Source organism: Mytilus galloprovincialis, chromosome 7, assembly GCF_965363235.1.
Source record: "Mytilus galloprovincialis chromosome 7, xbMytGall1.hap1.1, whole genome shotgun sequence".
Classification (NCBI taxonomy): domain Eukaryota; kingdom Metazoa; phylum Mollusca; class Bivalvia; order Mytilida; family Mytilidae; genus Mytilus; species Mytilus galloprovincialis.
In genome coordinates, this window is record NC_134844.1 from 48,812,745 (window position 1) to 48,840,327 (window position 27,583).

Here is a 27,583-nt window from a genome sequence, read left to right on the forward strand (position 1 = left end):
TGAAAAACATGTTATTGTCAATGTGAACCATTTAAATGAACCATGACTAATCCCTTTGATGTGGAATCCCATCCTTAATGTCTTATGTTACAAGAGATATTCAAGAGTCTTTGCTCACCGCTGTCGACGAAGGCTTGAATATTTCTAGACTTTTCATTCTTTAGTCAATGAGTTTATAAAGTCAAACTAATAACGTTTGAAAACATGACCACAAAAACAAACCTTAAATGTAAATCGGGGGATATAATTTCAGGTCAAATAGTTCAAGAACTTGTATTACGACGGGCATTGATTTTAGGAAACTGTAAAGATGATGTTAGAATAGAACATGTACTGTCGCAACCTGTAGGTTTCCTTCCAATTTCCCTTTTTAATGATGACGGCACCACGAGAAAATCATGCAAGTTTGATTTGGTGAAGCAATTAGAATCTTAAGTCTATTGTGCACTTTCTCTACCTTCCATTGTACCATCAATCACAACTTAAATTAGAGATGGTATGGCATTGGTTCAATGTATTGATGTTAATAAATTCGTTGATCTTGCAGCTGGTTATTAAAAAAATATGTCTCAATGCTTTTCTGTAGCGCACACAGTAGCAGATGTTTTTGACCGCTACACCATGAACAACTCTATAAAGTCTGCTGAAAGGAATCGCAGGCCGCACAAATAAAATTGAGAATGGAAATGGGGAATGTGTCAAAGAGACAACAACCCGACCATAGAAAAGACAACAGACTACAGCTTCCATTAAAGTGTTTCAGATTATTGAAGGGAGAAGTATTCCTGACTGGAAGAAGTTTCTTTCTGTTACAGAAAACAAACAGGCACTCCTTAATTATTTTGGTGGTTTTATTTTTCAAAACTTTAACAAATCCCCTATGATTCCACCTGATTGTTGTGAGCTTTACTTAGCCGGAATATTGTAAATCCCGAAATTGTGAAAGTTATGTATACTAACACTTTTAATGACTGCCGACACTTGTTTAGCACTCAAGATGAGTCCTATATTCGTATGATTCTCCATGCCTCAAACTTTAACACGTAGATTAGAGAAATGGAAAAAGAAATATTATGCGGACCACTGTGAATACTACAAACATATGTCCCATACTAGCGAGTTGTGGGTGCAGATAGGGAACATAAGCATTGTAAAGGAAGGGCGAAGATTGTTACCCATTCACCAACTATGTGCCTGTCCTTCGTCAACAACTTGCCTGCTATAAATGCATTAACCGGATGCGACATTACTCCGTGTGTGTTTGGAGTAAGTAAACAAACTGTCTACAAGACATTGAAGGACAGTGGTTTGCAGAGCTTCGGTAATATTGACAAAGATGAAGCCCTTGTTTGGCATGAACATTAATTTCAAAGCTTTATGAGCAGAAAAATCTCTTTAAAGCATTCCATCATGATAAATTTATTTATACAATGCACGTCAAGCTTGCCACCAGTAAAGATGTAAGTTTAGTCAGTTAACCTCTCTGTAAAGCGGCACTGAAACAGCATATTTTATGCGTTTCAAACTGAAATTTGAACCGCATTACACATTGCTAAACCCCTATTCCGTCATCTTTATTATAATGTTGGCGAGAGTTAAATGATTCATTAACCCCGTGTATTTCAAAGGGCATATGTCAGCAGAAATCTTGCAGGAGCTTGTGTTTTCATGTAAGGGAAAATCTTCATGTAAAAAGTCACGTGTTTGTTCAAAAACATTGTATGTTTGGAGCATTTCTCCTGTTAAAGGTCAGAATTATGTTCCTTGACAGATGAACCAGAAGATACTCATGGCTTAGTTCTGCTGTGTGGATATCTTTGATTGGATTTTTACTTGTTACTATTTTTGAGGTATTGAGTGGTTTTGAGTTTTGGTTAATTACATGAATGAGCTAAATTGCAAAATACGCTTCAGGTAAAAATATATTTATCATTTATTACAGAGGTTGAATGTCAGACGGTAAGGTAACTACTGTAACTGAAACAGAATATTTGTTGATTTTGTATAAAAGAACAAGTGTTTGAAAAACGCCTATTTTCAGAAAAAATCGATAATAATATTTTTTTTTTTTTACATATTTCAAGATAATTCATTGCTAATTGATTTGAGAAAATGTCTGTATCTGAAATTTATCCCAAATTGTTGTATATATACAGTCCGCCAAAAGTTAAGCACCACCTACTTTTATTGCATCGATTTTTTTTCAAATTTAAAAAATCAATTATTCCTCGAAAAACAGAAAACAAGCATATAGCAATTTTGCTAATGTATACCATAAACAAACCACACATATAATTTTGGTCACTTATGAAGGTTCTATGCATGTAGGTTTTTCGTTCATAGAAAAAGTGTAAATTACACAATTTAGAAATGGAACTTAAGTTTCACTGTGATTTAATTTTTTTACAACAATTAATCACCCAATATCATTAAAATTTTCTACACATAATCTTTGGTATGTTCGGCAAATTTAATGTCAATATTTGAGTCAATAGCATGTGTAACAACCTCATTTCCGGTACAGTTTCATAACACGACGTATCTTTCTCGGTACAAGCCTTCAAAACTTTAGTTGGGTAAATCTGTTGCATTAAACAACAAATGCCACTTAAAATCGACAAACTTTTGTAAAGGTGAAACTCTGCGATTGAGATTTCCGACAATGGCATCTCAGACATGTTTGATAGGGTTTATGTATGGAGTCAAGGAAGGCCAAAAATTAGTGTAAATGGCTAATTGCTCTTTGGACTCGGTTAAAATTCTTGCTCTGTGTGGTATAGCGTTGTTATTCAGGTACAAGGGTCTTGACAATGTTGACGCAAGTGGGGGATTATTAAAATGACGGACTACAATGTGTTAAGGCACCAAATCTCTGTATGTCTGTCCGTTTATGTTACCCTGCAAAATATGCATACCCAGCTTATAACGGTATAAGAAGCAACCCCGTACTGGAACACTACCAGCAATGAATGCAGTCCTTGTGCAAAAATTGTTTTTGGTCATAGGCCGTTTTTTCCCCTGCGAAATTCGTATTATGGCGTCTACTGGCAGGAAAGGAAACTGACTCCCATCTGATCAATGAGTGTTTTGTCAGGTTCTTATGTTCAAGCATAGATGGTCAGTATCCCATTTAAACCTGACGGTAGAGTGCCTGCTTGAAGGTACAGGTCTCTATACACCACGACTTGCTCTTCGTTTGCCGCTATGAAGTCGACGGACCAATGTACGAACACTAACACGACCACCTGGAGAAACAGTGTATTTGTAAACGCACAGATGATCTCTGATAAAAGATTGTTTGACTGGTTTATTGGAATTCAATCTTTTTGGTCGTAATGAATTTTCTTAGTGTATGTTAGGGGTAATTCATAACACCAAAAATTAATATTTTTTTTGCAACAGTTAAAAAAATATTGCCAGTTATATTTCGGTGGTGCTTAACTTTTGGCGGACCATTGTGACTTGGATGGTGAGTTGTCTCAACGGCACTCATATCACATCTTCTTATTAATATTGTACAGTGCAGTAAAATTCGCCAAAAAAAACAAACTTAACATTTTTAAAGCCTGACGTATGTGTCGTCTACAAAAGACTCATCCATGGCACTGGAATCAAACGTTGTAGATACGAAGGTGAACAGCACTGAAAACCATGCATTTCGAAAAGCAGAGCCAACATTGATCAGGCCATCTATAATGTCTTGGATAGAAAAACTTTAGTGGTTCGAAGAATTTTTTTTTTTTCTAATGTATGAAAGTTTGTCCAGCGATTCAACACGCATGTTTAAACAATTTCACTATCATGATTCATTTTGATAATAAATGATAACAGAAATAAGTAAAAAATGGAAAAGAAAAAATAAAGCAAACAACTGCAAAAGATACCAACTTGTGGCGGCGGCAAGGTGTGATGTAGATGATAAAATATATTCTAATCGAGAAAATTTTGTTCTAATCCATTTATTCAAGACATCGCATTGCAAAACAGAACACATTAAACGACCCGGTAAAATATAGGCTACAATTATAAAACAGTTTTAATGTCACCGGCTGCCAATCATTCCACTACTAAGTTTTATGGATAGTGGGAACTAAATCTAATCTATTATAAACTAGAGGATAAAGCTATAGAAAGGAGAAAACAAAAACACACTTAAATATTGTGTTAAATGTTCTTCTTACATTAGTGAGCAATCTCCTTTTTTACCAATGCTAGCGTTTTCCTTCCTCAAATCTTCTATCGTTTGTTCTCGTCTGTGCTCGCTGTCTTCCATTTCTTTTTGAAGTTGCGCTTTTTGATCCTCGTATGTTTTTTTGGTTTGCATTTGTAATTGTTCTGCTTGGTTTCTTTCCAAATCATGTAGTCTTCTTTCAAACTTTTCTTCATGTTCTTTATTTTGGATTTCTTATTGTTGCTTAAACTCTTTTAGTTTATTTTGTAACACAGTTATCTGGTCTCTTGTCTATGATTCTCCAGATTCGGCTATTTCCTTTTCAATTTCGATTTTTTTTATTTTATCTGCAAGCTTTTCATTTTCTTCATTCGCCAATGTAAGCTTTTTATCAAATTCAATTTGTTCTCGTATGCGCTCGCTTTCCTCCATTTGTTTTTTAAGTTGTGCTATTTGATCTTCGTATGCTTTCTTGGTTTGCGTTTGTAATTGTTCTGTTTGTTTTCTTTCCAAATCATGTAGTCTTTTCTCAAACTTTTCTTCCTGTTCTTTATTTCGGATTTCTTCTTGTTGCTTACACTCTTTTATTTTATCTGCAAGCTTTCTATTTTCTTCATTCGTCAATGTAAGCTTTTTATCAAATTCAATTTGTTCTCGTATGCGCTCGCTTTCCTCCATTTGTTTTTTTAATTTGCGCTATTTGATCCTCGTATGCTTTTGTGGTTTGCGTTTGTAATTGTTCTGCTTGTTTTCTTTCCAAATCATGTAGTCTTTTTTCAAACTTTTCTTCCTGTTCCTTATTTCGGGTTTCTTCTTGTTGCTCATACTCTTTTAGTTTATTTCGTAACACAGTTATCTGGTTTCTTGTATTTGATTCACTAGATTCGGCTATTTCCTTTCCAATTTCGATTTTTTTTATTTTTTTCTGCAAGCTTTCCTTTTTCCTCATTCGCCAATGTTAACTTTTTATCAAATTCAATTTGAAGATCGCGTTGAAGAATTTTTACTGTTCTTCGTTTCTCTTCCTTCATCTTTCTCCTTACGTCATCTACATGTCTTTGCAGTGTTTTGTTTGCTTCTTCATACATTTCATTTGTGTAGCACACACCTCCATTATTTTGCACAACCTCATTCACTCTGTCTATCAATTCATTCACCTGCAGCTCTTGACGGTCATCCGAAAGTGTATTTTTAAAAGGGATATACCTGTTATGACAAAGTTCGAGAATATCTTTAAGGGACCGAGGACAACCTTTGATATATTCCCCGATGTCAGTTTTAAGTTCATCTGTTCTTGTGAAAACAACCATTAGGTGATTGTAAATACCATTACCAAATTGATCAACAAAATGTTTTACCGTAACTTGTTCTTCCTTTGTAAATCGACCAACGTTCACCGTTAGAAGAATAGCATGTGGTCCTGGCGCAGTCATCCCAATGCATTTGACAATTTCCTTTGTAACTTGCTGATTCGTCATTTCTGTATCAAATAGCCCACAACTACGATTTTGCGGTTGATTCTTGTGGTCATTCCAAACTGGCATTTGGATGTAATGGAAGAACCGCATATTCCAGATTCAAATTTACTCTTGCCCAATATTGTATTTCCAGTTGCGCTTTTCCCTGTCCCAGTTTTACCAATTATTACAATTCGCAATTCAGTTGTGTCGATCACTTCACTTAATCTCGGTCTTTTACTTGTTCCTAGAATAAAGAGCTAATATATAGGTTGGTCATTACATGCTGCTTTGTAATATTACAAAACTATTAATGAATCTATATTGTAATGAAAAACTGTTGTCACTTTAATTTTGACTAGATAATGCTACATATTTTAGGCCATCAGTTTCATGATCTTTGTTCTGAAATTGTACACACAAGAACAGACGTAATGTGGATGAATTTTCAATGCACCATTTAACAATGTTGACTTTCAGTTGCATTAGCATTGAAATAACTGTATTGTATTTGAAGACTCCCTGGTGTTCATTTTTCAATTTGAGGGCCGAAAATATTCTTTTAGTGAATCCGCTATTAGCGTCGTCAGTAAACTAAAGTTGAGCCCAACAAATAAATCACCCATTGATACCCACAAACCTTTAAATACACGACTTATATATCCGAATTGAGTGTTTTTAGTACGCTTTAAACTAATTGTTTTGTCTAAATTCGTATAAAATAGCAAGTTAACATCTTCATATGCCTTGTCTTAAGTGTCGGTAACTGTTCATATCAGGATGTCAGGATTCTACTCCGTCATAATCTCCCCATTACACCACCTTGTTTTTTTGAATCGTGATAATGGAAGACAATGTAGGAATGACAAGCTGTCAATATAGCTCTTGACAACCGACAAATTTATTCACATAACATCATTACGATCCTTACAAGACAGTTGTATTTTAAAAGACAAATGTATCTACTAACCGTTAAGCATCATTTTATATTGTACTTTAATTTCTTTTAAACTATTGTCTGACGAATTGTCAGGGTAAAATTTCGAAAGTTAAAAAAAACACTAAACAAATTCTTGATACGTGGAAGTACAGACTTAAAAAAATCTGAGGTTGAAGACTTATAACCCGAGACAATACACACAAACAACAATACTTGTTTTTTACAGTTATGCATAAAAAAGATCCACAAATAAAGTCTGTCGTTAAGGGCTCAGTTTAAAACAAGAGTGCACACGCTGAAATGTCTCGCCTTCTATACTAATCATTGATATTATGTTGATAGTCCTAAGTAAAAAACTAAGCTTTATAACAACTGTACCATAAACTTAACATTAACCAAGATAACTAAACAAAGACCAATGAACCTTGAAAATGAGGTCAAAGTCAGATAAACCATACCAGGCAGACATGTACAGCTAACAATGCTTCTATACAACATATATAGTTGACCTATTACTTATAGTTTAAGAAAAATAGACCAAAACACAAAAACTTAACACTGTGCAATGAACCGTGAAAATGAGGTCATGGTCAAATAGAACCTGCGCGACTGACATAAAGATCATTAAATATTTCCATACACCAAATATAGTTGACCTATGGCATATAGTATTAGATAAAAAGACCAAAACTCAAAAACTTAACTTTGACCACTGAACCATGAAAATGAGGTCAAGGTCACATGACATCTGCCCGCTAGACATGTACACCTTACAATCATTCCATACAACAAATATAGTAGACCTATTGCATATAGTATGAGAACAACAGACCAAAACACAAAAATTCAACTATAACCACTGAACCATGAAAATGAGGTCAAGGTCAGATGACACCTGCCAGTTGGACATGTACACCTTACAGTCCTTCCATACACCGAATATACTAGCCCTATTGCTTATAGTATCTGAGATATGGACTTGACCACCAAAACTTAACCTTGTTCACTGATCCATGAAATGAGGTCGAGGTCAAGTGAAAACTGTCTGACAGACATGAGGACCTTGCAAGGTACGCACATATCAAATATAGTTATCCTATTACTTATAATAAGAGAGAATTCAACATTACAAAAAATTTGAACTTTTTTTTCAAGTGGTCACTGAACCATGAAAATGAGGTCAAGGACATTGGACATGTGACTAACGGAAACTTCGTAACATGAGGCATCTATATACAAAGTATGAAGCATCCAGGTCTTCCACCTTCTAAAATATAAAGCTTTTAAGAAGTTAGCTAACGCCGCCGCCGTAGCCGCCGCCGCCGCCGGATCACTATCCCTATGTCGAGCTTTCTGCAACAAAAGTTGCAGGCTCGACAAAAAATAAGGGGTATTAATTGATAAATGAGTGAACGAAAGTAAAATAGAATACAAGTAAGAAATATACCTCAAATTGTAACATTTACAGCAGCACGAAACTTTTTCTGTTATTCAAACACACCTACTCATTGGAAAGGTTTTCACTTAAGATGCAGATTTTAAAAGATCGACTTTTATTTTTCTATAAGATTGTTTTTGGCACAATTTATGCTTATCATACTGATGCACAAAAAAGCTCCACATGTATTTGTACCTACCATAATCGACTGTTTAGTAAAAATTTGTCTTTAATTTTAGTGTTTACAAATATCTCGACGCTCCATACCACGGGGGGGGGGGGGGGTAACTTCGATATTTTCTTGGTAGGGGTGTGCCATTTTTGCCTCAAAAAACGTACCCATTTTAATATAACATTCACTGAAATTTAGTACCTATAGTTATATAAATATTTAAGAAAGAATGACCCATACTTATATACAATATTTAAAATATGACCCATGCTTATATAAGCACTAACTCACCGGGGTTCATTTGGGAACTTATTTAAAAGCACTTTGTTTGAAAGGTGAACTTTCAAATGAATTGATTTAATTTAATATAATAATTGACCATTAATAATGTATGATTCTCAATAGCATATTTATATATGATATGTAGATCATACCCCGAATCAATATATAGTTATCAAACGTAAATGCATTTCAATATAAGATGTCATTAAAAAGGAGGGTCATTTTTATATAAAATCTCGCAAAACTATGACCCATATTTTTGCCACATCCCCGTATACCCAATAATAGGAAGTTGACCCCCCGTGCTCCATACCATAATACGTATATACTAAATTACACACATATATTACACTTTTAAAGCCCATAGAAACAGATGTAAACAGTTCAAATATACCTACTTGACCATGTTTACCTTCTCTAATAAAGAGTTTCATTTCTTTTGTTTAATTTCAAGTTGATATCAGACTGATTTTTGGTTGTATTAATACACTTGTACAGCAGATCAAATGGATCTTATTGTAGATGTTTTAACTAGAGGGTATAATTGTTTGTGGCTTATAAAAGTTAATTCAAAAGTTTTATAGGTAATTAAATTTACTAGAATCCTTGTAAAATATGGAGCGAAAATAAAGAAAACTGATTTAACTTTGACGTTTTAACATTTTCTTTTTAATTCCTTTTTTTTTAATTGAAATCAACATGGCTTAAATGCGGACTGCGAAGAGGACCCCAACATGATATGTGACTTAAAAACATAATTTTAACATTAACCTTCGCCTAACATAGAAGCAGGATACCAGGAGATGTATTATTAAACTATACAAATAAAGCAATCATTTATTTGAATGCCTGTTATTTGTATATAATAGATAAAATTGAGAATGGAAACGGAGGAATGTGTCAAAGAGACAACAACCAGACCAAAAAGAGGAAAACAGCCCAAGGCCACCAATGGGTCTTCAACACAGCGAGATATGACTGATTGCAGGATAAAAGTAGTAGTTCAAATAAGTAGGTTTATTTACTGACCATGGTCCTATGGTTCTAGTATCACATGCACTGGAATATGATCCAAGTTGACAGGATACCAGTTCAATACCAACGAATCCACTAATGAAGTCCCTTTATAAACCTATCATCTCTTAAAGGTGATATTGTATCGAGATACAAATTGTATAAAGGTGTTTTTTACTTTGTAGTATAATCAAGGGGTATTTATAAACCTTTAAACTTCTATAACATTTATGGTGGATGATTGTCTGATTAAATGTTCAAAACTCATTTTTGATTTTTAACCAGAATTACCCTATAAATAATAGTTTTGCCCTCTTATACATGTTATATTCCAGTCATGACTCCTAAAAAATCATCACAGAAGCCACGACGGAGGCTACAGGTATGAAAAGCAATTGCAAATTGGCATTAAATTCGCTATTCGATAAAAAATGATCTATCAGTGAAATTAAGCTCTTTTGGGGTACTTCAGTGTCAGCTCCGGTTTGTTTTATCTCTCTACGAAATATCAGTTAAAAATTCATAAAAAGCCTTATTGTGAATTTGTGGTGATGGACAGCAATAAACGCCCTGTTAGCTTTGGGTTTTGTGATTTTGTTTGAACACGCCACATCCATTCTTAACAATTGCATGAAATATACATTTTTTGTTCAATCATTACTGAAAGTGAAATAGTGAAACAATAATTTGCTTTTAGCGGCCAATTTGGTTCAATTTTGTCAAAATATGGTATGAAGGTGATGCTACTCTTTAGAAGTTTTTTTAAATACCAACCAAATATGACCATTGAATGAATGATTCTGCTGCCAATATATACTTGTTTTCATCTAGAAAGTACCTTTAGGTTGCTTTGTTGAATAAATTGGGACAATTCAAATTTAATGATATTATGGTACATTGTCCATATGTGATTGAAGACCTTTGGTTCGACACTTGACATGGCTTCTAACTGTGTTGGTTTTTTTTTTTATTTGGTAGCTATCTCATTGACATGTATCCCCTATTTCCTTTCATGCATATTATATATATTATTATATATATGTGTAGGCCTCTGAAACGCGATGGTACTCCTAACCTCGATAATCTCACTGAAGTGCGATGATTTTACGCTGAAGTGCGTTTTTGCTTTGGAGAGAGATGGTGGCATTGTGACACTATAGTGTTGACAGCTATATCGAACAGCGTTGGTAATAACGTTAAGTGCGACGGGTTACATAAACTTTAGTTTAAATATTTTTCATGTTCACATGTTGATGTAGACGTGAATTTGTTTATTCGAAGCAGCTTATCATGTTTTTTATAAATATGATATGATATAATATGATTACTGGGTCTGATTACACCAGATTATATTAATTCCTACCCGTGTTTTATAACATAACTAATAGTTTGCAATCAGATAGTAATTTTTAACCATATAGGTATAACATATAGTGATGAAAGTCTACAAAACTGACAATAAAACTTTCCATCCTTTTAGCTAGAATATTTATCAATATATACTTTTTTTAGACATAAATGACGTTCGTGCATGGCGAGATTTTTCGATAAAACAATGATCAAAGCTATTATTCAAAACACTTTTTAACACTTGTCCAATCACACTGGTCACTGTGATTTCTTTATAACTTATCATATCTTGAGAATACTTGAATGTGTCATGTATTTTTAACAACTCATTGAACAAGCAATAGTTTTGCGCAAATATCAAGCATGAATTTAATGTCGATTGTTTTAACAAAGAAGTTACGATTTGATTTCACGTTGTACTCCACGTCCTTATTGGAACTCAATCGGATAATTTGCAATACACTTGATATTTCGTATGAAATAGGTTGTAAGGTTTCTGCACACAGTTTTAAATGTAATGGAAAAAAATCAAATCTTTGAAAAATCCGTTTGATTTGTACTAAATGACAACTCTGTCTTGGAGATCATGGCTTTATTACTTTATTGAAATAGGGATTGGAACTAGCTGTCACGATAAGTAAAATTGCAAAAAACCTGAACTCCAAGACAAATGCAAAATGGAAAGACTCTTATCAAATTGCAAAATCGAATGCTCAAATACATCAAACTATTGGAAAACAAATGTAATGATCCTGACTAGGTACATGCATATCCTTATGTAAGAAAATGGTGGATAGAACCTGGTTTTATAGCTAGCATCTCGCTTGTATGACAGTCGCATATAATTCCACTATATTGACAACAATGTGTGAGAAACCCAAACAAACATTTAAGGTAAAATCTCACAATTGTGGTACAGCAGTCATCATTTTTTGATAATCTTAATGACTATAAAACAAACAAAAATGTCAACATAGAAAATCAAAATGGCATATAGACACTCTATAGACAAAGCTCAAAAGCAAACATAAAAGACAAGAATAAGAAAACGACCATAGCACGATATTACAATGGTGGGATATATATATAAATACGGAGCCACGTCAAAAGGACATTTACAAAAAAATGAACAGTAAAGGTTAAAATGTACAAAGACAAATAAACAAAACACTATGACACATTATTTCTGTGATAAAGAACATCAGTACCTAAAATATATACTTCAAACCGCCAAATATTGATTTTGAAGTTGATTCGGAAATATTCATCCACAAGGTCTTAGTATCTTATGATGATTTTTTCAGAAAAAGGTCGAGACGTTCTTGTTGAGATGTTGTTAAAATGTTAAATTTGATATATGCCTTTTTGTGCTTCTTTGTTAAATATTTGTTTGTTTTCATTGGGATAAAGATTATAACACAATGTTAACTGTGGTACCTCTATTTTTGACATTTTTACATATTTTGTCTGTTTGTTTTGTTCACACATCGTTGTCAATATAATGGAATTTTATGCGATTGCCATACAAGTGAAAGGTGTAGCTAGCTATAAAACCAGGTTCAATCCAACATTTTCTGCTCAATAAAATGCCTGTCCAAGTCAGGAATATGACAGTTGTTATTCATCCGCTTGATGTGTTTGGGGCTTTAATTTTCCAATTCATTAGGGATTTCCAGTTTTGAATTTTCCTCTGAGTTCAGTATTTTTGTGATTTTTTTTTACCAAACCCTTGTCATCAACTTTCTCCTCGGATACTGGTGACGTTTTATAAAGTCTTAGTAAGCTCGAATGAGTTTGAAAAATTGATAGTTCATATGCTGTTGAAGTTGCAATATTGCTGCGTAGGTGGGGGATTAATAATTTCAAAATTAGAATCGTCCCGTGTGTCATTTACTCTAGTACTGAGATAACTGTTTATGTCAAATTCGAGGTATCAGTCTAAAAACAACTACCAGTACTTGTATGTCGATAATTCGTCTCTGTTGACTAGTGTTATTTGTGTTTATATCAAGAATTTATCTGATCGGTTTAACGCTTTACAACTGATGTGTAAAGTGCTTATAAACGTGGTAGAACCGTCCCCATTGTGTTTCTTTCACACAACATGCATTCAATGGTTTACGTTGATTGTTATGTGCCCTATTATTTCTTCATTCAGTGTTGTTACAAAACTCAGAACGATAGTTTTAAATTTTAATTCGATAGCATTTATTACATTAGACGTGATAGAAAAAGTCAATACTGCTGTTCGCTCGTGTTGGACGAAAGATGAATACAATATGATGTGGGGGTCTTCACCAAAAGTATAAATACTCTATCTTTTACCTGTATCATGTATGACCACTGACATACTTTATTTATAGTATGCTAGGCAAAATCAATCAATCATTTGAAAAGACCCAAAATTAAGCATTAAATGTGAACTAAAAAATTACGTGGGATATTTAAAATAAGTTTCACCATACATTTTTTTTGTGTATGTAATTGTAATTATTTGATTAAAAAATGCTAAATATGATAAAACAATCTTTGCCTTTTGTGGAAAAAGGAAGGGCAGCATGTTTTTTTTTATTTGTTTCAGATCAACAAAATCTTTCAAAACATAAAGAAACAGGAGTTTTGTACTGCCTTATCTCCAAATTGAAACAAGCCTTCGTTTTACTATCATTCTGGAACGATTTAAAGAAAATATTTAAGACTAAAACAATTTATTTTGGAAAAAACAAGTTCCCCTTCCACACAAGATGAATACTCGATGATTTATTCTAAATAGCAAATTTAGGATGCTTTGGTCACTTGCCTATAAACAATGGCACTCAGACATTCTTTTATTCAATTTTTTACATTTCTTTTTTCCCTTGGCGTTTTTCGTATTAATTGATGTATCGTATAAGGTGTTCCAATTGAAGGTCAATTGACCGTTGACCTATGAACTTGAAAATGAATTGGGCTCTAGATATTTATATCTATTACGGATATGTCAAGAAAAGTCAAAATCGAGTCTAGAGTGTTAGCAACGATATAAAAAAAAATCAAGTCTAAAAGTTACCTTGACCTTTGACCTCGAAAATCTATAGGATTTTAGATATTTGTAAGGACTAAGTACATGTATGTACCAAGTTTGGTCAAAATCCTGAAACGATGTTGAATATAAAAGGAAGGACGGACAGACAGTACCGTTAAAAGACCCTCTATTTTTAGCAATAGGATAAAAACCATTGGAATCGGAAATGCAGACACTTTATTTTATTTGATGACAATGGGGGTACGAAGGGTTTATTTATTTAAACTAATAAAAACCCTTATAAGTATGTCGTTGTTGCTATGAGAAACACTGTCAACTAAAGGTGAGTTTTTTTCTCTCTTTTTTTACGTCAGGTAAACTTCTTTTGTCTGAAATCTACACAAAGAACCAATATTAAAGTACTTGCAGGTACTGAACGATAGCTCAAAGTACATGATAACTTCATCCGAATGTTTAAATGGACTTGAATTATTTATAAGTTGTTAATGACTTTGATCTAGCCTTGAGTAAATGCGAGTTTTATTATCGAATAACAAAATGATTCAATAGTCATAAATATTCAGTTCAGCATTAGTAATCCGAGATCACAGATAAGTAATCCGTGATCAAATATTGTCAATAAGAGATCATTGATTAATAATCCGAGATCACTGACTAAAAACCTGAGATAACAGATTAGCTATCAAAGATCACAGATTACTAGGCGGAGATCAGATTAGCAATCAAAGATCACGGATAACTAGTACGAGATCACGGGTTAACTTTCTTTTTAGGGTGTGTTATGGCTTTCGTAGTTATACAGCCGTTACCATTTGTTCACGAAACGTTATAACACGATAAATTATTCATAAGATAAATATAAATTGATCTCAAATTGTGTCTATTAAAACTTTTCTGATTATAAAAGAATATATTTGATCTTCTCCTACTTACTTTAATAAATAGACTTTTTATGCTTTATCTCAGAGGTTTCGAACACGCCCATACTTATTTGGTATTTGTACTTTTTGAGATGGTCCCCACATCATACTGTATTCATCTTACATACAACACGAGCGCCAGCAGTAGTGTCGACTTTCCTACACGTCTTTTAAAATCTATTTACTTTTTACATGGCCGTAGGGTGACCTGTAGTTGTTGGCGTGTTTTTCTTACCTACAACTGTAACAAATACGTACCAATTTTGAAATAGAGACTTCCAAAAGAATTGTTGTAATGCGAACGGTGCACTTCCGCGTTTTGTCGAGTTGATATAAAAGATTATATTGCATCTGTATTTCTCATTATTTTTTTTTTAAAAATTGTTTAACTTTTATTATGATTGTTGTTATATAAGTCGTATTGGTAATTGGTGTAATCCAAATGATGCTCTCTAAATGAAGATATTGTTATTATCAATATATAATAGACAACAATAAAATTCTGACACAATTTTAAATACGCCGTCAATCAATAGAGTAGATGAAAAACAACTGCCATATTCCTAGCTTGGTAAAGCCATTCACCATTTTGAGCACTGACAAGAGGCGTGCAAAAAAGGACATGGAACCATGTTTCAGCATCCTAAAAATTCGAAAGCCGTTAATCAGCTAGAATGGATTGAATTTAATGACGTCAATTTAGGGACGACATCAAAAGTTCACTGTAGGATAAAAAAACATTTCACTGAACCCCCCCCCCCCCCCCTTAACTTAATTTGGGAAAAATTGATTTAACAATATGAATATATATGTCAAATCGATTTTGGATTAACACAACTTGCAATACTTCATTTTAGCCAGTTCTGAATATTTACATAATAAAATTAACGTGCACCAGTCAAATTCAAACTCATATTGATGTTTTTTTCTGTTTGTTTCCTAATTCAAAATGCAATTAATAATCCGTTGTAACAAATACATGTTCTTCGGAGCAGTTGTAATAATTTTTAGATTTGTATTTGTTTTGATATGTATATATGCATAAATAATAAAATAATGCCTTACTAAGACCATTATTTACATCCCCTCTTTAATAAGGAATATCAATTGTATTGGTAGAAGGCATCTTACCATCTTCTTATTATAAACAATGCATTGACAATGTAACGCAGGGTTTCCGCTGGCGTTCGCCATTTTCGCAATTTGCGAAAAAAATAATAATTGTGGTGATAAGAATTCGTCATTTGCGAAAGAATTTGGCGAAAGATTTTTTATTTTTATTTTCCTCCGTCTTGTTTGTTTACTTTTTTTTTCGAGTTTCTCGGACTTTACCTGATCAGACAATACTCGGAATTCACCTTGACCTCATTAAGATTTGGACAGAAAATCAATAATCAGTTGATTGCATTTTATAGCTATCGACAACAAAGGACTAATTGATAAATGGGTTGTTTGAATTGTTTGACAAAATGTTATGGTTAAATGGGTTCCGATAAATACATAATTTATTTACCACTTTGCGACGCACGTGTTTGAAGCAAACTTTTGACGTCTCCTCTCCTTTTAAAGATAGTTTAGAAAAGAAAGCTGTTGTTGTGACGAAAACTTTTCAAAAGCAAGACAAATCTCCGATTTAAAACAGTTACTTTAATTATCTTTTGACTTTAATATAGGTAATTGATTACGGAGACTACTCTAAAGTCGTTTGAGTGACACACGTGTTTCTTTCATAGTTTTACGTCTCAACTTTTTCATTTACGATGGCCAAGAAATGAAAACTGTCGTTGTGAAGAAATCTATCCAAAAGGTTGGGAACAACCCCTCGAATGAGAGTAACCCTTCAATGTAATGACTACACATGAAATGAGGGATCAATTTCATGTGATAAAAGCTTTTGTTTTGTTGTAAAAACCACTTCAATGTACAAAAGGGCACATCAGTATTTTTCTTTTAAAGAAACTTTCCCTAAGAACTATGCTGGTATAATATGATAAAAACATGTCCATTAATTTTGTTATATTCCAGGACTTATAACATTTTTATTATTAAAAGTACAGTGGTCCCCTCATTTAAGTTGTTATTTGGCGAAAAAAGTAATAAAGTGGCGAAAAATATATTGTTTTGGCGAAAGAGGTGGCGAAAAAAATAATTGACCCAGGTGAAAACCTGGTAACGGTTTGTTTTTTCAAGTCGAACAAGATTTGCACCTTAGGCACTTTACAATACTCTTTACAGAAATTGATTGTCATTTTCTTATGTGTGCTTGACCCGCACAAGACCTACATTTGTATTGACTTCATGTAATCAATATCTGATTTAATCTTCATGTAAACATTGATTTGAATCGCATTGAGGACACATTTAAAGTCTAGTTTGTCAACATTGGTGTCAATTACAAACCTGTATGTAACGCATTGTTAAACATTAAGTCCATGGTCAGATTTCAATAGAATATTGATATACTTAGTCTCTGTGCATACGAGAGCAGTTTAGGTAAGAAAAATTCCGATAATTTATATAATTTATACAGCTTTATATAATTTCATGTAAACATTGATTTGAATTAATGGTTAGTTTTTTCGCACTGAGGACACTTACACATTTACTAGTCTAGTCTATAAACCTTGGCGTCGATTAAAAACCTGTTTGTAACACGTTGTTAAAAAAATAAGTCCATGTACACGAGAGCAGTTTAGGTAAAGGAAATTTTGATAATTTACAGCTTTATTTTAAACAATTTAGTTATATGTTAAAAGTAGGTTCGCTACATAAAAAAATACTTTTATTTAATGATAGAATGATTCTGTACAGAAATAACTAGTAATTTGTGCGTGATTATTTCCTCAGCGCAGCAAATACGGGTATGCGGACATTTTAATATGGTATTAAGGTTGAGTGATCACAAGATAAAAAATTGTTTTAAATTAATTATCGTAACAAACAATTGAGTCAAGCGTATATCTTTATTCATTATATTCATGTTAACTTGATATAAGTCTAAAATAATAAAAGTTATTCGTGTACACACTTAACGTCGCGATGTCATGACACATAGAATATGTGTTTCAACAGGAACAGGCATTTCAGCCTTGATTACATCAAAGTTGCCAGGGGAACTTTAATTTATTAGGCGAAACAAATATACGTTAGTAGCATAATGCCTACCTGTGTACAGTACATTTCATGTAATGACCACTGTTTTCACATTTAATTCATTGGTTTTAATTACTAGTTAGTGTAAATAAAAATTGTACACACGAGTTAACAACTGTAGTAAATACGGGGTATATATCTCCCAATTGATACGATATTCCCGTGTTTGTATTTCCTATCATGATTTTCTTGATAGAGGGTTGCTGCTCACAAGGAAGCTATTAAACCAAGAGTTCCAAACAGTGAAGTTGAAATCATCCCTTCGTGAATGTTACGGACGCAATCACGAGTTGGTTGACCGTTATGGAACAAACGGTTCATAGATGATATCGGATATGTTCCTTACGTCGTAGCTACAATCCTCTTTCCGTTCATGAATGTGACCTACCGAATTCGACTTTTTCGATTTGTTATACAATGAGTAACACGACGGGTGCCACATGTGGAGCAGGATCTGCTTACCTTTCTGCAGCACCTGCGATCACCCTCCGTTTTTGGTGGGGTTCGTGTTGCTTATTCTTTAGTTTTCTATTTTGTGTACTGTTGTTTGTCTGTTTGACTTTTTCATTTTTAGCCATGGCGTTGTTTATTTTCGATATATGAGTTTGACTATCCCTCTGGTATCTTTCGTCCCTCTTTTAAATGTACATGACACGGAATTGACCTAAAAATATTCATGTCCCTTTTTTGTTTCTATTTTTTGTGAGGAGGAGGCGGAGTGATTTCTTTTACTATTTTCTGTAAAAGACTCTATTTTTTCCAATATATGTATTTTAAAAAGCAAATGAAAAAGTCTAGTTTGCAAACATTTTGAAAATAAGGGGAAAATTACCTCAACTTTGAATGTGAAAAAACAAAATGATCTTGTTCCAGTGTGTTCTTGAAAAATACTGTGCATTATTAATAAGTAAAATCACAAAAATACTGAACTTAGAGGAAAATCAATTCGGAAAGTCCATAATCACATGGCAAAATCAAATAACAAAACGCATCAAAAACCAATGAACAAGAACTGTCATATTCCTGACTTGGTACAGGCATTTTCAAATGTAGAAAATGATGGATTAAACCTGATTTTATAGCGCTGACCCGCTCACTTTGATGACAGTCTCATCAAATTCCGTTATATTTACATTGATGCGTTAACTATACAGACACAATAAATAAAATAGTCAAAATATGGATACATCAGTAATCATCGTATAACAATTTTAGAAGGAACAATTTAACAGAACACACAAACATCTATCTACAAACACATTCATTGATTTGTGTGTCTGACGTCATAAAATTTTATACGTCACATAAATTTGTCGTTCAATGTGCATACAAACAATTTTAAAATTTACATAGGCAATGTTAGCATATAGGGTTAAAAAAATGAAAAGTATGTACGAATAAATTTCATAAATAGACCGAGATTGAAAATAGTCCAAAAGTTATATATAGAATTAATAAGAATCTATAAATAGTTAAGTCCACTTCGCGATTGAATGATTGGTTAAGTTCGAGTAAAATCATGAAAATTGTGTTTCTTTGTCCATTCCCCAAACTCCTCCAAACCCCACCCCTTGATGTGTGGTCGGTATTTAAAGAAAGCATTACATTTGATCCTATGATGTTTAGTCTATTTTGAGTTCTACGGAAATCACGATTAGGTAAAACAAAAAATAACATGCTACCACAGATGAACAACGCGAAGAAAAGAGTTGAAATATTAACTTCATTCAGCAACTCATGATTACTTAATTTTTAGCCTATATCTTCTTTATAGTTGTCTTTTTTGCTCAATCGATTTATGACTTTTGAACAGTGGTAAACTACTGTCGTCTTTAATGCACACACTATAAACATGTGTTTTGCGATTTTTTGTAGTGGTACATTTGATGTATAAATCCTTTAATAATCTTCTAATAATCTTTTTTGTCGGGCCTTCGACTTTTGTCGAAAAAGCTAGACATAGCGATCTTACAGTCCGTTGTCGTTGTAGTCGTCGTCGTCGTCGTCGTCGTAGGCGGCGTCCACAAATATTCACTCTGTAGTTAAAGTTTTTGAAACATTAATTACTTTTTAAAACTATCATGGATTTCTACCAAACTTGGACAGACGCTTGGTTATGATCATAAGATAAAAATTAGAAGTTAATTTTGTGAAAACAGAATCCTGTTTTCCGTATTTTACTTATAAATGGACTTTCTTCCAGGAAACATTACATTCACTCTGTGGTAAAAGTTTTGAAACTTTAATACTTTTCTTAAACTGTCATGGATTTCTACCAAACTTATACAGAAGCTTGTTTATGACCGTAAGATATTATCCAGAAATAAATTTTGTAAAAAAATATCCTGTTCTTTTTTTTTTTTTAATTATGAATAGACTTAGTTTTTCTGCCAGAAAATACAGCATTCACTCTGTGAATAAAGTTTTTAAAATTTTATTAACTTTCTAACTTTCTGACACTATCCTGGCTTTGTTCAAAACTTGGACATAACTTTATTTATGATCAAAAGCTAGTATCAAGAAGGAAATAATGTTAAAATTTTGTTCCTGTTTTTTCCGTATTAAACTTGGAAATGGACTTAGTTTTTTTTCTGCCAGTTAACATCACATACAGTCTACAGTTAAAGTTTTTAAAACATTTATTAGATTCATAAACTATCCTGGATTTTTACCAAACTTGGACAGAAGCTTCTTACAATCATAAGATAGTAAAGAGAGGAATATTGTTATTAAGTATATATCGTATATATCGGCGTATATATCGGCGTTGCCTCGGGCCATTACAGACTCCCTCGACCATTATTACAGACCTTGGACATATACCAGGGCCATTATAAAAATACCCATTCATTCATACTATAGTATCAAATACATCAATTGCATTACTAGAGGGCATCGTGTTTATTCTTATTATAAACAATGCATTGACAATAAAACGGATTATTTCATCAAGCCGAACAAGATTTGCACCTTAGGCACTTTACAATACTCTTTACAGAAATTGATTGTCATTTTCTTATGTGTGCTTGACCCGCACAAGACCTACATTTGAATTGACTTCATGTAACCAATATTTTATTTAAACTTCATGTAAACATTGATTTGAATCAATGGTTAAATTTACGCATTGAGGACACTTACACGTTTAGAGTCTAGTTTATCAACCTTGGTGTCAATTACAAACCTGTTTGTAATGCGTTGTTAAAAAATAAGTCTATGGTCAAAACTAATAGAATATCGATATATTTAATCTCGGTGTACACGAGACCAGTTTAGGTAAGAGAGATTCCGATAATTTACAGCTTTATATAAACAATTTACATGATTTAGAAATAGGTTAAAAAAAGGTTGACGATATAAAATAGTAATTTTCATTTTATGACAGAATGATACTTAAAAGAAATAATTACTTTTTCATGTAGGGTTAGTTCCTTAACGAAACAAATACGGAATCGCAGACATTATGAATGGTGTTACTGTTGAATGATAAAAAAAGGTTTTTAAATTTATCATCGTTATGAACAATTGAATAAGGCGTATAACTTTCCGCATTGTATTCAAGTTAACTCGCTATAAGTCTCATATAACAAAGTTATGTCGTGTATATAATAAACGTGGTGATGTCATGATTTAGAAATTCCTTCATGATACAAGTTTTAATTGGATAAATATTTTGTAATATTTCTTCCACATGAACAAAGAGTACAGTATATGTTCCATATGGAGAATGGGGTATGGAATATGTGTTCCTACGCGGCTTTGATTATAACAAAGTTGTCAGAGGAACTTTTGTTAGGCAAAACACATATACATTGACTGCGTAATTTTATCATGTGTACAGCTAGTTTCATGTTATTACCACTGTTTTCACATTTAATTCATTACTAGAACTTGTACACGAAATTTGTTAACACGAGTAAATAGAAGAAAATCAAATGTGCATTTCACGAAATTGGACTTAAAATGTCAATATCAGCTTTTGTAGTAGCTGGGCATGGACTATTAATCATTTTTGTGAAGGGGTGGGAAGGGTTATATTCATCCATTTTCTGTAATGATTTGTTTGTTACAAAATGGAAGTATAAAAAAGAGTTTAGTTTCTAATCAGTTTAGGGGAAGATGAATTGCAAATTGAGAGTCAAAGTCAAATTCGAGTTTGTTCTTGATTAAAACTTATTTTATTTATTATATTCTATTTGAATTGCTTTGTTCTCAGAGGAAAAAAAACTAAAACCTAACCCCTTGTTTGATGGTTTGTGTTTAATATGAAAGCATTAAATTTGATCTCATGGTTTTTAGTCTATTTAGAGTTCAACGGAAATCACGATTACGTTTTTAAATAAAAATGAAGAACTCATGATAACTTCTTTTTAAGCCTAGTTGTCCTCAAATTTTGTCTATTCCTGAACATACTTGTGATAGGTTTTTCCTCTTTTGCTGATGTTTTGCTATCATGCATTATTCAATGTCTAGTTTCTGTATGTGTTTACTCTATTGGGAGAGAAGTTTCGAAGCCGCAACCCTGTGTCAAAAATACAAAATAAAACGTATGTTCAGTTCGATTCTAATAGATTGTGGTTTTGTTTTTTTTTAAAAACGACGGTAAATTTTTTCTGTGTATGAAGAAATAACATTTAAATGTGGTCCACACTGAATAACCCACGTAGCGGGTTATTTTTAAGTATGCACCACATTTTTTTTTATATTATTATGAATAGACAGAAACAAATATTCTAAATTCCATTTTAAACCGGCGAAAATCAAGGAAACACGTTGATGACGTCACGGTCACATGACAAAATAATGTCTATGAGATGATAAACAAAACACTGTCAGCCAATCAGACGACAAGTTACATCCATATATATATTATTGCAAAATATTGCTAAAATCATCCTTCTGGAATTAATAGTATCTGTTCCTCTCTTAGATAACAAAAAATCGATAAGTCACTTTGTAGCCGTTTTTTTCTTCGGAAATCAACGGCATGAGAAAGTTTACGACACTCTTTATTTGATAATGAAATCTTGGTTCTTGATTTATCACTTCTTTACATATAATGCATTTTTCAATTACTTTTAGTCTACATATGTGCATAATTCTGATGCACAGACATCTACAAGTCATGTACAGGTAGCATTTCTGTAAATATAAACAATGCAAATTCCCATAAGAATTTGCTTGACAGCTAAAAATGTGTTTCGTAAAAACTTATATCATAGAAAGGAACCTTGATATACTTTACACTTGTATTTAAAATTCAAATCGTTGGGCTGGACGGCTTATTTCAAAATTTATATACCCCAAACTTCTGAGAATTTAAAATGATATATAACTACCCCTCTCTTCACTTTATGGCTAATTCACGATTCAATTCCGCAAAATTTATACAAATACTGGTAATATTTTCAAGTTTTGACTCTGTGAAATAAAACATAGAGATCAATTCTGTAAACCAGTATGTAAACATAACAAATTATTTATGATTATCATGTATCTTCCTACAAGAACGAAACAGCTGTATTTACAATTGCAAACTTTACTTACATTCATTCAAAAAGAAAAATCTTAAAAAGCAAGCAAAAGTAGGTATTTATCATAATGAAAGCCTAAAAGAAATCACTGCATATACTATAAACTTTGTGTGACATTTCATACCCATCCCTGTTTCATTTTCTTAAAGACTTTAAAAACAAAACATTTAGTCTTAGATCCATGATGGTTTTTTTTTAGTTGTTAGTGGCTTTGAACTAGCTTAGCTGTCAGTGACTGCGAGTATACATATCTGTACATAGCGTCTTGTTTGTAGTTGGGATATACAAGAAGCCGGACACATCAACTCTGTGTTTTGTTATATGTATATCTATTTGTATCCATCTGATAAGTTAAGCCTTTTTCAACAGTCAGAAACCTGTTATTCAGTGGTTGTCGTTTGTTGATGTGCTACATATTTTAATTTCGTTTTTTTTTGTACACAAATTAGGTCGTTAGTTTTCCAGTATGAATTGTTTTACATTTGTCATTTCGCGGCCTTTCATAGCTGACTTTGCGGTATGGGCTTTGCTCATCGTTGAAGGCCGTACAGTAATCTATAGTTTATTTAATTTCAGTGTCATTTTGGTATCTTTTGGAGAGTTTTCATACCACATCTTTCTTATATTTATTATTGTCAGCTTATCTTATGCGCATGTTATCTAAAATAAAATTCTAAAACCTGTTTGAAACTATTCTTATACCAATATAAAAGCATTTCGAAACACTATAAATTTAAAGTTGAGTAGTTAATTATTCTAACATTTAAGATTATATAAAGTATCGAATCATGCATATGGTGCAAGTTTTAATCTTACTATATGTCTATTTATCAAGAAACGTTCACAATGTCTGCCTACCTTAGCTGTATTTGGCAAAACTTTAAGGAATTTTGGTCCTCAATGCTCTTCAACTTCGTACTTTCTTTGGCCTTTTTAACTTTTTTGGATTCGAGCGTCACTGATGAGTCTTTTGTAGACGAAACGCGCGTCTGACGTATATATTAAATTTAGTCCTGGAATCTATGATGAGTTTATTAATTGGTCAAATTAAAAATCTTGTCACAACAATATATCTCTTAATATGTATCTAATATAATTTAGCTATTCTATGAACTAGAAGAATTTAAACAAAGCTAAATTTTGTTTTTATGAGCTAGGGGTTAGACATTTTCCTGTTCTGTTTTGTCACTGGGGCCTGAAATTTGCTGCAAAATTCCTCTGTTTAAGAAAAAATGGAACATTTCGTACATATTTAGGATTAAACACAATATTGTCAGTTTTATTGATGTATGTTTGTATCTCTAGCTTGTATTGTTGTATGCCACGGACACAAAAAGCACATTCCGGTGTTACTTATATCTTTGGGTTATCGACATAACGAAAAAAAACAACATTTAGGATCAATGAGTTCCAATGAATGTATAAAGTATATGAAGGAATTGTTAAAAATTGAAATTACAAATATGCATATTTCGTTTATTTACTTTGCATATAGGGCTATGAGTTAAATTTACATACTGTAAATTCTGAATTCATGCTGAGTTATCATATATGAAGCCCATGCAGGGTTTTCTCAATCTTTATGAATAAACTCATCATCATAAATACCAGGATAAAAAAAAGTTATATCTGCGCCAGACACGCGTTTCGTCTATAAAAGACTCATCAGTGACGCTCGAATCAAAAAGTGTTTTAAAGGCAAAATCAAGTATGAAGTTGAAGTGCATTGAGGACCAAAAATTCCTAAATGTTTTGCCAAATATAGCTAAAGAAATATATTCCTGAGGTAGAAAAGCCTTACTTTTTTTTCAAAAATTCAAATTTTTGTTAACAGTTAATTTAAAATAATGAATATGACTACTCAATTCCACACAGAAATGCTGACTACTGAGCTGGTGATACCCTCGGGGAAATAGATCTCCACCAGCAGTGTGGTTGCAAATAAACTCATCATAGATACCAAGACTAAAATTTTATATTTACGCCAGACGCTCGTTTCGTCTATAAAAGACGCATCAGTGACGCTCGAATCAAAAATGTTTAAAAGGCCAAATAGAGTACGAAGTTGAAGAGCATTGAGGACCAAAAATTTCTTAATGTTTTGCCAAATACAGCTAAGGAAATATATATTCCTGAGGTAGAAAAGCCTTAGTTTTTCAAAAATTCTAAGTTTTGTTAACAGTTAATTTAAAAATTATTAATTAACTCTTAAACTTTAATAAATAAGTTAATTAAAATCTCTTAAGATTTGGTGAAATTCTACATTTTCTCTTTTTCACCAAATATAGGTTGCACTTCTATTAATATAGATTGCAATTTCCAAAATGAATCCCCTTTTATTTAAGATTATAACTGTACCGCTTTTACTCTAAAGTTTCGTCAAAATTACATCCTAAAATGGAAAAATTAATATGCACTTCTATTTTATTTAATAGTGAACACATAGGGCAGTGGAGAGTTATGCATCGAACTTCTACTTTAAAACTTATACTAAAATGCTGTAGAACTCTCTCTTCACTTCCGGGACTTCTTCTGGTATCCATTTCATCGCCATCCGTGTGTATTAATACCGGCATACAAAGTGAAACCTACAGATGATAAATGTTCCAATTGAAAATACTTATAATTTACTAATAATCCGCCCATCGAGGTACTAATGATTATCATTGTACAAACAGTTCTTTTATATATGAATGTACGGACACGTGGTATAAAATGTTCTCTGTTTGTAGTTTTTAAAAGGATCATTCTCTCTCCAACTGGTTGTTTTCTAATAATATCATATGTTCATTTATATTATGGTTTTCATTTTCATATTTTTACAATGTATAGTTGAAGTTTTTACAACTATACATTTTGTTTTTGTTTGTTTATATAAAGAAGATAAACATATGACAATTTTCAGTACGATTCAATGAACATCTTTCAAGTGATCGTCCGAGTTTTAGGGTTTAGAAGAAGTGGTATGAATGTCAATAAGACAACTCTCCAAAAGGGACCAAATGACACAGAAATTAACAACTATAGGTCTTCGTATGGCATTCAACAATTCAATGAGCAAAGAACATATCATATATCACATACTCAGCTATAAAAGTTATCGAAATGACAATGTAAAACAATTCTAACGAGAAAACTAATGGTCTAATATGTATACAAAAAATGAAAGAAAAAACAAATGTAACATATAAACAAACGACAACCACTGAATTACAAGGTCCTGGCTTGGGAGAGACACATACACAGACAATGTGGCGGGGTTAAACATGTTAGCGTGTTCACAACCCTCTCCCTAACCTTAGGACAGTGGTGTAACAAGTATGCTAATATGGAGAGACGTTAATAAGATCCGATGTTCCTTTAGTCATGAGGACGCTAAAAATTGTAAAAAATTGTTTATTTGTTTTACTTTAAAGAATTCTGTGTACTTGACAATAAACTAGTACATTGTACGTAAGAAGTTTACAATAAGCGATGTTCTAAGCTATGAACCAACAGAACAACTTTTTTGTTTTGTTTATCATCTATAAATGTTTTCCCCTCCTCTTTCATTGCAACAAAAGTCCAGATGACGTGGATGTTGTTCTACTACGATCTAGTTTCAGAAGCGAATATATTGTATTTTACCAAGTACAATAGCAAAATGTTCTGATTTTCAATTATCATGGTTAGTAAATGTCTCCTTAGATGTTCCAGAGGTTTCCGACTCTAATTTCTTAAGTATGGGAATTTCCGTTTAAAATTTCCAGAGCTAGTTATTTAGCGTGACGGATAGGCTTCGGATAGTCATCCAGTCACATTACTTACATTAACAAAGAGCGAAAACATTTCTGAATTTACATTATAATTACATGTGTATGTATAAAATGTGAATAATGAATGCGTTGTATCCAGATTGGTTAGATTAGCTTTTTGAATTGTGTTCAATGCTAAAAGAAAATGAGTGCTGGACAATGAAAAGATTTATAACTCAATTAATAATATTTAACATAAGTTCAAACTAAAATCCCCTTTCGACTGCACATTATCAAATAAAGACAACAGTAGTCTACCGCTGATCGAAAAAAAATTTAAACTTCCAACTTCAAAATTAATTCTAATCAATCGGAATGTAGTTGAGTTAACGT